A 12252-nucleotide genomic window follows, 5' to 3' on the forward strand; every position below is an offset into this window, starting at 1 on the left:
AGTAATTGACAAAAGCATTAATATTATCCCTGCAGCGACTGACAAACTGATTATAACACTTTTACTGATACCAGGTTTTGATTTAGTGCACTGATTTGCGTCGCCTTCACAAAGAAGTGTCTTTGTGGATTGCCCGAAAGCTTATCAAACATAAAACACAATCAAAATATTGAATCTCAAATTTAGAGATCTCTATGATAAAACTATACTAATTTTCAGTAAAATGATCCATGTTGGAGAAGAGAATTAACCTGATCAATAAGTTTTTGTTGTTTCTTAAAATAGCTGGCACTGTACCAGTTAGATTATTGTTCTCCAAGTTCCTGGATTGCATCTCTGAATATAAGCCGTGCGTATGTGAGTACAAAGGTAGCCTTACCAGATAAATATAACATCTATCAAAGAGAAATTCTACTCACAGTTCTCTCAAGTTCGTCAAATTAGCCATAAATTCTTGTATTTGTCCAGTTAAATTATTTTCAGACAAGTCGCTGCACAAATATAATTTTCAAAGAGCATAGTGATTAGAGTGCATTGTTGATTTATATATTGAAATTCGATTCTAACACCAAGCTAGAATTTCCACTTACATTATAACAAGGACTGTGAGATGGGTAATACTGGAAGGTATACTTGTAATTCCTTTGCTCGAGAGATTCCTGAGATCGAAATCAATCAAATGAAATGTAGAACAGATTTCTGAGATCTAAATAAACTAACTAAATATATAACTTGTAAAATTTTAGAAATTGGACCAATGGACAACCCATAAAAGCTGGGTTTGAATTACTACTCACAAGCTTTTTATTCTGGGGGATACATCGTTGTTATAGCCTAACCAGTCCCACAAAAAATTAACGGGTAAGCATGGATCTCCAACTGAAGGATATGTGAAATTAATATCCAACTAAATTTCTCTTAAAGCTTGCCCTGTAAAATTGAACAACGAGGTAATTTCAATAGATCCCTCCATAAGATTTTTGGGTTTTGACACTAGTTTGAATTGATAACCATGGATCATGAACCCATTGCATATTTGTCTACAATATGTATTTTTTTGTCAATTTTTTACATATGGAAACCATCTTCAGCTGCTAAAAGACCAAAGTTCCTCATACCATATAAGTGGAAAATACCAAAAACATTCCTCAAATAGATGCAAAACCCTAATTTCTCCATACTTCCTACCGATGTTTCATAACGCATCCCCATGCCTACCGAATGTTGGATACTTAAAGTACTTGCCTCTTAATCCTGCAAACTTCAGTGATTCCCTATTCATTGAAACAAAAAAGCATACAGATATATTATTCATTGTTTGAGAGTGAACAAACTTGACAAGTATGCAGATTTATCATTCTTCAGTTATTACCTATTCATTGAGAAAAAATATACAATCGATAGATCTATTATTTTTGGAATTAAAAAATTTGAAAGATTCTTTCAAAGGACCGACAAAGGTTGAAGCACTTACATATGAGGATCACTCCAATAAATCACCGTTCAATGTTATTGGTCGTCTGCTGCCAAAGGCCACTATAGATTGATCTTTGATCCTAAATATTTCTTCTAAAATCTCTACTGTGACTGTACATGTTTATATTATTTTCTATATCCCCTTCGACCATCCGCTTGTTTTGTGGATGTATAAAACCCATCAAATCACCAAATCCTGGATACTTATTACCAAAGATCTATCTTCTCCTATGCAAAAAATGTTGTTGTTTAAGGTGAAGTTGATAACAACAAACCCATAAAATTATGAATAATTTAAAAGACCAGCACCAAGAAAAACAATGTAAGATATATTCTGTTGTAGATAGGACACATCCAAACCAATGAAAATCATCAATCCATAGATCGTTTCAATTTTTTGAAAGAAACAAACAAGGAACAATCCCACGATCCAATAGCTGGTCAACATTTTAGGCATTGAAGTAAATGAACTTGTGAGAGAATGTGCAATCAATAAATATTTAGAATGCCAAAAATATATTTTCACTTTATATATTATGTCCTCTATGTTAAGATACCAGAAATTCCAGTAAAACTTCAAATACAGAGTTGAGAGCAGTCAAAAAAATAGGTTTTCAAGACCAGACCATCCCATATACCATAGCAACGTTTTGTTTTCAAGACCAAACCATCCCATATACCATCGTAGTAGGATCTTAACATTATTTGTGTGCTGAGATATCTTTGTCCATCAACACCAAAATACCAAAATCGACCCCCTGAGGGAAAGTATTGGAAAGCTAATCCATAATCACCAACATAGCATGTAACCACCTACAATTATTATCATCATAAAACACTCATGAAACAAGACTATGAAGCAAAGAATATGAGATTACCATGAGGGCATTCACCACGAACATCACTAATCCATTAAGGAAGACCAGTATGCTAAACCCTCCCAAAGACTACTATGCTAAAATATTAAGCCAATAATATTCTCTGTTAGTTATCCTTGAAAGTATAATGGTCACTAATGTGCATAAAAAGGAAAATAATGAGTAGTTTTAATAATGAATCTCAATCCCTTTACTGCCCATTTTTACAATTTAAATCCAATGAGAACAAGAGAATATAGCACAACAGCACCAGTTGATAATTCACCTAGGAACCTATCACAAGGACATAAGCACTAACATAGCATGGGAGAAACTGTTGTAACAGAAATATGATAATGGGATCTGCAGATTTCACCTCATAATCAAGTCTTCTACTACTGCATACAAGAAGTTCATCTCCAACATGTATTTCAAGTTTGTCAAGTGGTAATGCATATACTCCTAGATAGGCCCACAACCTTCTAACCTGCTAGCATGTGCATTTTTTTAACAATTGCATGTGTCATAATTCTCAAAAATGAGTTACATTTGGGGAAAATTGTTTATATGGTGTTTATTTAGGGATTATAATTTTATGAAGTGTCATTAATCTTTGTATTATCTAGCCTCTACCATGCGTGGATTTGGGGGCATTGTATGTACTGACTCAGATAAGTACGTCTCCTCTCCCAACCCTGAATGCTCAAAGATTTCCCTCCGAAAATCCAAGCTTGATTCAGAGAACTTATTAGTCAAACTTAAGGAACCCATAAAAACTTCTCTAGTGCATTTTCTCTCACCATTCGACTCATAGCATGCAAAATCTACAAGGTAAACTGGCCTCGACCTAGTCATAAACTACAATGTTATCACAACGACAAAAAATGTGGAACATACAATTATAGTCACTGATTATAACGAAGATGGTGCCGTAAATCAAACAGATCTTATAAGTTACGAAAAATCTACGCTCTCACATGTAAACAGATCCTACACTCTTAGTTGACCAAGATACTCATATTCGCACACTGAATGAGAAGAAACGGTCCCAATCAGCGTATTTATGTGTCATAATTCTCAAAAACTAGTTACATTTGGGGGAAATTGTTTATATGGTGTTTATATAGGGATTATAATTTTATGAATTCTTCAGAAGTATATTGTTTTACAAATTATGTCTATAAATTTTAGGATTTAGGCATTGGTCATTTTGGATCAATGCTACAAGCGAATATCGATTTCAAAACAAAGCATTCAAATAAAAATATGCAGACTAACACATATAACAACTTACAAAAGTTTGTAGCAATCACTGAATTTGTAATAAAACAAAACCTCCCAGGAGTTCTACCAGGTAAAGCTACTTGACATAAGTCTTGTAGTAAGAAATAAACAAGTAAATAATGATAACCCTAGTTTGAATTGATAATCATGGATCATGAACCCATTGCATATTTTTTGTCAATTGTTTACATATGGAAACCATCTTCAGCTGCTAAAAGACAAAAGTTCCTCATACCATGGAAGTGGAAAATACCAAAAACATTCCTCAAATAGATGCAGACCCCTAATCTCTCCATACTTCCTACCAATGTTTCATAACGCATCCCCATGCCTACTGAATGTTGGATACTTAAAGTACTTGCCTCTTAATCCCGCAAACTTCAGTGATTAGCTATTCATAGAAACAAAAAAGCATATAGATATATTATTCATTGTTTGAGAGTGAAAAAACTTGACAAGTATGCAGATTTATCATTCTTCAGTTATTACCTATTCGTTGAGAAAAAATATACAATCCACAGATCTATTATTTTTGGAATTAAAAAATTTGAAAGATTATTTCAAAGGACTGACAAAGGTTGAAGCACTTACATACAAGGATCGCTCCAAGAAATCACCGTTCAATGTTATTGGTCATCTGCTGCCAAAGACCATTGTAGATTGATCTTTGATGCTAAATATTTCTTCTAAAATCTCTACTGTGACTACATGTTTATATTATTTTCTATATCCCCTTCGACCATCCGCTTGTTTTTTGGATGTATAAGCCCCATCAAATCACCAAATCCTGGATACTTATTGCCATAGATCTATCTTCTCCTATGTAAAAAATGTTATTGTTTAAGGTGAAGTTCATAACAACAAACCCATAAAATTATGAATAGTTTAAAAGTCCAGCACCAAGAAAAACAATGTAAGATATATTCTGTTGTAGATAGGACACATCCAAACCAATGAAAATCATCAATCCATAGATCATTTCAATTTTTTGAAAAAAACAAACAACGAACAATCCCACGATCCAATTTCTGGTCAAAATTTCAGGCATTGAAGTAAATGAAATTTTGAGAGAATGTGCAATCAAATAAATATTTAGAGTGCCAAACATTTATTTTCACTTTATTTACTATGTCCTCTATGTTAAGATACCAGAAATGCCAGTAAAACTTCAAATCCAGTGTTAAGAGCAGTAAAAAAAATAGGTTTTCAAGACCAGACCATCCCATATACCATAGCAACATTTTTTTTTCAAGACTTAGCCCAATCTAGAGGACTTAAACTATGCAATTTGTTTCATATTTGAATGTACTTAGGCATGAGACAACAATTTCAAATATACAAGTCAAAAATCAGAAAGTTGGAAATTAATCTAGATTTGAGTGGATAAATGAGTATTCACGAGCAGTCAGTTAACAAAGTGAAGATTTCTAGGCAGAATGTCAGCAGCTAAAAAATTATTTCCAAATAATATAAAATTTCAAAAATACACCCAAAAAAAAATTGATAAACACCGATCACTAATATAAAATGACACAAAAAAAAACTTAATAAACACATATCACAAATATAAAATACCATGCCATGTATAAGTAATTTCAAGATTCCATCCTTAGCATCCTCTTTCCAGATACGAGGTTTTGATTGGTGAGTAACTGAGGCCTTCCCCTATGGCATTAAGGCTAGGCGTTAAACTATACCCATCCCAGGATTGTAGGCAAAATAGGATTTCAACATTTATTTGTATGTTGATGATTATTTTATGCTAATTTTAGTAGCCATAACAGTAGCAGTGTTCCTGTATTTTGTTCTCTCACTGTGGGTTTGAACTCCCCTTATTTTATTTCAACCAACTTTGGTTGCTTTAAGATGTAAAATAAAAGCATAGTAGGGTATGAAGGCCATAAATCCTGCTTATGAGAGGCAACAAGGGTCATCTGGTCATGGTAATAAGATATGCGAGGAGGATATACCAATCATTTAGATGTTAAAATACCAAAATTTTTAAATCAGTGGAGGATAATACCTCAAACTCTGCCAAGTATCTCCATTGAAGAGACATCTAATTTCAAATGGTGAAACTCCACTCCGGATAGCTAAAAATAGTCCCAAAAGATCCCGATCAGCATAGAGACAGACCACCTATTCTAGCCTCAAGGTTGCGATCTGAAGGCCAGTTGAAATTCAAATAGCATTGATTCTAGTTGGTTGTGAATCCAGCCCAATTCATCCTCTTACAAAGGCCCATTATAGGAGTGGTTAAAAACAAGGTGTAAATCTTACAACAAACCTATTTTGAAGTCACAGTTGAAATTAATCTAGATTTGAGTGGATAAATGAGTATTCATGAACAATCAGTTAACAAAATGAAGATTTCCAGGCAGAATGTCAGCAGCTAAAACATTATTTCCATATAATATAAAATTTCAAAAAAAAAACACCCAAAAAAATCAAGGTGTAATCTTACAGCAAAGGAATTATAAATGCCTACAGTCCTTGGACATAATAAGCCCCATCATTTATGAATGACCCTATAACAGAACATGTATTTAGCATAAGGAGAAATGCACAAGCCAGTTGATATAATTATGCCATTTCATGTAACGAGTTGTCATCGTGTATATCAATAACCATGAGCTTTGAAGATTCAGATAAAGAAATGTATCTCATAAAAGCCTCATGCAAAGAATGTTAATGATTGAGAACACGACAAGCTTGGTGTCATTTATAACAAACAAGATTACAGGCACTTGAAATAAAACAAAAACGGAGGTTGGTATAACAAGGTTACTTGGTGTGCTAGTTAGCAGAGTAGGGTAAAGTCTAAAAAATTGATAGATGAGCAAATCCTAAACTCCAAAATGATAGCAACCATGGCTTGTCCTTGCAAAATAGAGCAATGAAATAAATGGAAAAAAAATTTGGTTGTCTAACCAAGCCTCCATGAAGATTAGAGATTCAGATAAAGAAATGTATCTCATAAAAGCCTCATGCAAAGAATGTTAATATTTGAGAACACGACAAGCTTGGTGTCATTTATAACAAACAAGATTACTGGTTTGTAGCTCTTCTAAGCAAAACAACCTCAAACTCTGCCATGTACCTCCATTGAAGAGAGCTTGACATGTAATTTCAAATGGTCAAACTACACTCATGACAGCTAAAAACAGTCGCAAATGATCCCGATCAGCATAGAGACATACCACCTATTCTAACCTCAAGTTTGCGATGTCAAGGCCAGCTGAAATTCAAATTGCAGATAAAAAATAATGTAAGTGATAAAAGGTTCCAATTCTAGGATAACAATTTATAGGTTGTCAAAAGTAGATTAATACGGGGTTACATCTATTGTCAAGTATCTGAAACAAGAGATCATAACAAAACACCCACCTCATTCATGACCAGACATTGAACAAATAAAGGCTATATGAAAAGAATCCCTGCAAGATATCCATATAAAGGCCTAATACTGGCTATGCTCGCTCTGGACCGAGCCTCCATGAAGATTGAAGATTTAGATAAAGAAAAGGAATATGCAGTACATTGGAGAACTCAGAAGGAAAAAACAATTTGACTTACAGAAAATTTTTCAGCATTCATGGATATAGATGCTAGACTTTTGAAAGGCGTAAAGGCTCAGCTTGCAAATATTTGTCTTAAAAAACAATTTGACTTATTTCAACACTATTATAATGAGGTTTTATGCAAACATCGAGCCTCAATTTGATGAATAGAGGTTTTGTAAAATTACATAAGAAATATTATTTTCCAAAATTAGACCAAAGATGAGCTAGTAGATACAATGGCATAGTTCTTTTTAGTAATTAAAGATGTAATTAAATATCATTAGTCAAACTTAGCCCAATCTATAGGGCTTAAACTATGCAATTTGTTTCATATTCGAATGTACTTAGGGATGAGACAACAATTTCAAATATCAAAGTCAAAAATCAAAAAGTTGGAAATTAATCTAGATTTGAGTGGATAAATAAGTATTCACGAGCAGTCAGTTAACAAAGTGAAGATTTTCAGGCAGAATGTCAGCAACTAAAACATTATTTCCATATAATATAAAATTTCAAAAAAACACCCAAAAAAATTGATAAACACCGATCACTAATATAAAATGACACAAAAAAAACTTAATAAACACATATCACTAATATAAAATACCATGCCATGTATAAGTAATTTCAAGATTCCATCCTTACCACCCTCTTTCCAGATACAAGGTTTCGATTGGTGAATAACTGAGGCCTTCCCCTATGGCATTAAGGCTAGGCGTTAAACTATACCCATCCCAGGATTGTAGGCAAATAGGATTTCAACATTTATTTGTATGTTGATGATTCTTTTATGCTAATTTTAGTAGCCATAACAGTAGCAGTGTTCCTGTATTTTGTTCTCTCACTGTGGGTTTCAACTCCCCTTAATTTTATTTCAACCAACTTTGGTTGCTTTAACATGTAAAATAAAAATGTAATAGGGTTTGAAGGCCATAAATCCTGCTTATGAGAGGCAAGAAGGGTCATCTGGTCATGGCAATAAGATATGCAAGGAGGATATACCAATCATTTAAATGTTAAAATACCCAAATTTTTAAATCAGTGGAAGGTAATACCTCAAACTCTGCCAAGTACCTCCATTGAAGAGACATGTAATTTCAAATGGTGAAACTCCACTCCAGACAGCTAAAAACAGTCCTAAACGATCCCAAACAGCATAGAGACAGACCACCTATTCTAACCTCAACGTTGCAATCTCAAGGCCAACTGAAATTCAAATAGCATTGATTCTAGTTGGCTATGAATCCAGCCCAATTCATCCTCTTACAAATGCCCATGATAGGAGTGGTTAAAAACAAGGTGTAAATCTTACAACAAACCTATTTTGAAGTCATAGTTGAGGGAATCCCACAAGATTTAATATAATGAGGTTTTATGCAAACATCGAGCCTCAATTTGATGAATAGAGGTTTTATAAAATTGCATAAGAAATATTATTTTCCAAAGTTAGACCAAAGATGAGTTGGTAGATACAGATGGCATAGTTCTTTTTTTTAGTAATTAAAGATGTAATTAAATATCATCAATCAAACTTAGCCCAATCTAGAGGACTTAAACTACACACTTTGTTTCATATTGAAATGTACTTAGGGATGAGACAACAATTTCAAATATCCAAGTCAAAAATCAGAAAATTGGAAATTAATCTAGATTTGAGTGGATAAATGAGTATTCACGAGCATTCAGTTAACAAAGTGAAGATTTCCCGGCAGAATGTCAGCAGCTAAAAAATTATTTCCATATAACATAAAATTTCAAAAAAACACCCAAAAAAAATTGATAAACACTGATCACTAATATAAAATGACACAAAAAAAAACTTAATAAACTCACATCACTAATATAAAATACCACGCCATGTATAAGTAATTTCAAGATTCCATCCTTACCATCCTCTTTCCAGATACGAGGTTTTGATTGGTGAATAACTAAGGCCTTCCCCTATGGCATTAAGTGTAGGCGTTAAACTATACCCATCCCAGGATTGCAGGAAAAATAGGAATTCAACATTTATTTGTATGTTGATGATTATTTTATGCTAATTTTAGTAGCCATAACAGTAGCAGTGTTCCTGTATTTTGTTCTCTCACTGTGGGTTTCAACTCCCCTTATTTTGTTTCAACCAACTTCGGTTTCTTTAACATGTAAAATAAAAACATAGTAGGGTATGAAGGCCATAAATCCTGCTTATGAGAGGCAAGAAGGGTCATCTGGTCATGGAAATAAGATATGCAAGTAGGATATACCAATCATTTAAATGTTAAAATACCCAAATTTTTAGGTCAGTGGAAGGTAATACCTCAAACTCTGCCAAGTACCTCCATTGAAGAGACATCTAATTTCAAATGGTGAAACTCCACTCTGGACAGCTAAAAACAGTCCCAAACAATCCGTGAAACATTTCAAAAATACCGAAGTTAGCAGCAGGTGGAACTGACTGCGAGAATGAGATGTTTGTTCTTGTAATAGGAAAATGTTGGGCAGTATTACTAATCCCAAGGCATTGAGTATTAAATTGATGCAATTGAGAATTAGAAGTTTCAGTTACACTGCTCGGAAACATATTCCAGTTGTTTACAATTCCATGAATCTGTGGTGGAATAACCCTTCCCTCTTCAAATTGAGACCGTTGCCAACTGAGTTCCATCTCCAGGCGAAACGGAAAATTATTTACAAATTCAGAAATACATGGCACTGATTCCAAACATTCCAAATAAGGCAAGAGATAGGTCTCTAGTTGCCCATGAGAAGCCTGCACATGATATTAGTAGGGAATGGGGCAAATGACATTTCCATCTTGATTTCTAACCCTGGCCACATTTGAAGTATCAACTAAAAGCGTATTTGCACTACCATAGTCTCCCAGATCTTCCCATAGTCAGTTGATTCTCGTTATGATACAGTCCTCAATGGAATAAGAAAGAATCCTACAGAACTACTACCTCCTAAAATGTTCTGCAGCAGAAAATCATGCACCTCTCTAGGTTTCTCTGACCACAGAATCACCATTTGGAATTGAATGCTCTGCCATTTTAAGCTATGGATAGATCAGGTTTTCTATTTCCATCTTCGTCTCAGATTTGGAGATGGATGATCTCGGCCATTTTATAGTATGGAATTGGATGATCTCGGCCATTTTACAGTATGGAATTGGATGACCTCTGCCATTTGAAAACTATGACAGTAACATTCTTTCTAACAACCACATTTGGAATTGGATTATCTGTCATTTTAAACTATGGAATTAGATGATCTCTACCATTTTAAACTATGACAGTCACATTCTTTCTAACAATCACATTTGGAATTGAACTATGACAATCACATTCTTTCTAAAAATCACATTTGGAATTGAATGATCTGTCATTTTAAACTATAGAATTAGATGATCTCTGCCATTCTAAAATATGGCAGTCACATTCTTTCTAACAATCACATTTGGAATTGGATGTATCTGTCCTTTTAAACCATGGAATTGAATGATCTCTGCCATTTTGAACTATGACAGTCACATTCTTTTCAACATTCACATTTGAAGTTGGATGATCTCTGTCATTTGAAACTATGGAACTGGATGATCTCTACCATTTTAAACTATGTCAGCCTCATTCTTTCTAACAATCAAATTTGGAATTGGATGATCTCTGTCATTTTAAACTATGACAGTCACATTCTTTCTAACATTCACATTTGGAATTGGATGTCTCTGTCATTTTAAACTATGGAATTGGATGATCTCTGCCATTTTAAACTATGACAGTCTCATTCTTTCTAACAATCACATTTTCTAACATTCACATTTGGAATTGGATGGCTCTGCCATTTTAAACTATGTAATTGGATGATCTTTGCCATTTTAAACTAATAGTCACATTCTTTCTGACAATGACATTTAGAATTGGATGATCTGTCATTTTAAACTATGGATAGATCATTTTTTTTTCTATTTCCATCTTCATCTCACATTTGGAATCAGATGATATCTACCATTTTAAGTCTCACATTTGGACTTGGATGATCTCTGCCATCTTAAGTCTCACGTTGGGATTTGGATGATCTCTGCCATTTTAAGTCTCACGTTTGGATTTGGATTATCTCTGCCATTTTAAACTATAGATTGATCAATAGTTTTTTTTTTTTCATCTTTGGAAACATAATCTCTACTATTTTAACTTATGATCAACTTTTTCTACCTTCATCCTGAATGTGTTTGATCTCTGCTAATTTAACCTATGGATAAATTAGTTTGATTCCAATTAGATGATTCAAAACATTCCAAAAACCACTCTGAAAACTAAGAAAAAGCTATACTTTTTATGTATGTATAATAACTTAAAACGAAAAAAGAAGCACTTCTCTATATATAAAACCAAATCACACAACCCCCTTCTATAAAAGCCAACAAGAGAGGATACATCCCTACTGGAGAAATTACTACTTAAATCAATAAAAACTGCAAACATATATACCCTCACAATTTAACACTGATTACGCAATCAATTAAAACCACAACAGTTGAGGAGGCTCATTCCAACGTCTTTAGAAATCGAGAACAGATACAATATCATGATTTAAAACTGAACACGAGTTTGCGATGCTGTTACCAGTTCGATAAAAATAAGCTACAGGGTACCATAAAGCCAAACAGGCTGCAATAAAAAAATAATACTGTAACAATTTTAACCTCATTCTAGAGAATTCCGAAGAGAAATATGATTCTTACATCATTTCAATTTGTTCCAATCCAAACAGCTAAATGAGTTAAACCCTCTCAAAATTATAACAAAAATAAAATAGGTTTAAAATGATATAAGAAATTCGAAAAATAGAGTACCAATCCACAGGCCTCGAATCCAATTCCAGAAACATATACGCCATAGGAATGAAAGGGTGAGCCTCAAACAACTGTTTCAAAGCCCCATGGCCCCTAAACCCAGCGCCAGACAAAACACATACAATTAGAATCAAAAGCTAAATCTCAAAAGGCTGCATTCAAAGTTCCCCATTCATGAGCTATAACAGAACCACAAAAAAGAAAACCCAGACCTGCAATGCTAGAGCATTATCCCCAT

At 33.7% G+C, this 12252-nt stretch overlaps 1 long non-coding RNA gene across 1 annotated transcript; it reads right to left on the bottom strand.

The window, feature by feature from the left end:
- Positions 1-204: 204 nt before the first annotated feature.
- On the bottom strand, positions 205-1041 carry LOC149188224 (uncharacterized). The gene is made up of 3 exons (XR_016256255.1): positions 798-1041; positions 591-659; positions 205-336 (listed from the first exon to the last, which is right to left on the bottom strand). It is a non-coding gene; the product is annotated as an uncharacterized LOC149188224 (long non-coding RNA).
- Between the last annotated feature and the right edge of the window lie 11211 nt (positions 1042-12252).

Source organism: Pinus tabuliformis, chromosome 3_1 (genome assembly GCF_031772625.1).
Source record: "Pinus tabuliformis cultivar Carrire ecotype Pingquan chromosome 3_1, CPIR1, whole genome shotgun sequence".
NCBI lineage: Eukaryota > Viridiplantae > Streptophyta > Pinopsida > Pinales > Pinaceae > Pinus > Pinus tabuliformis.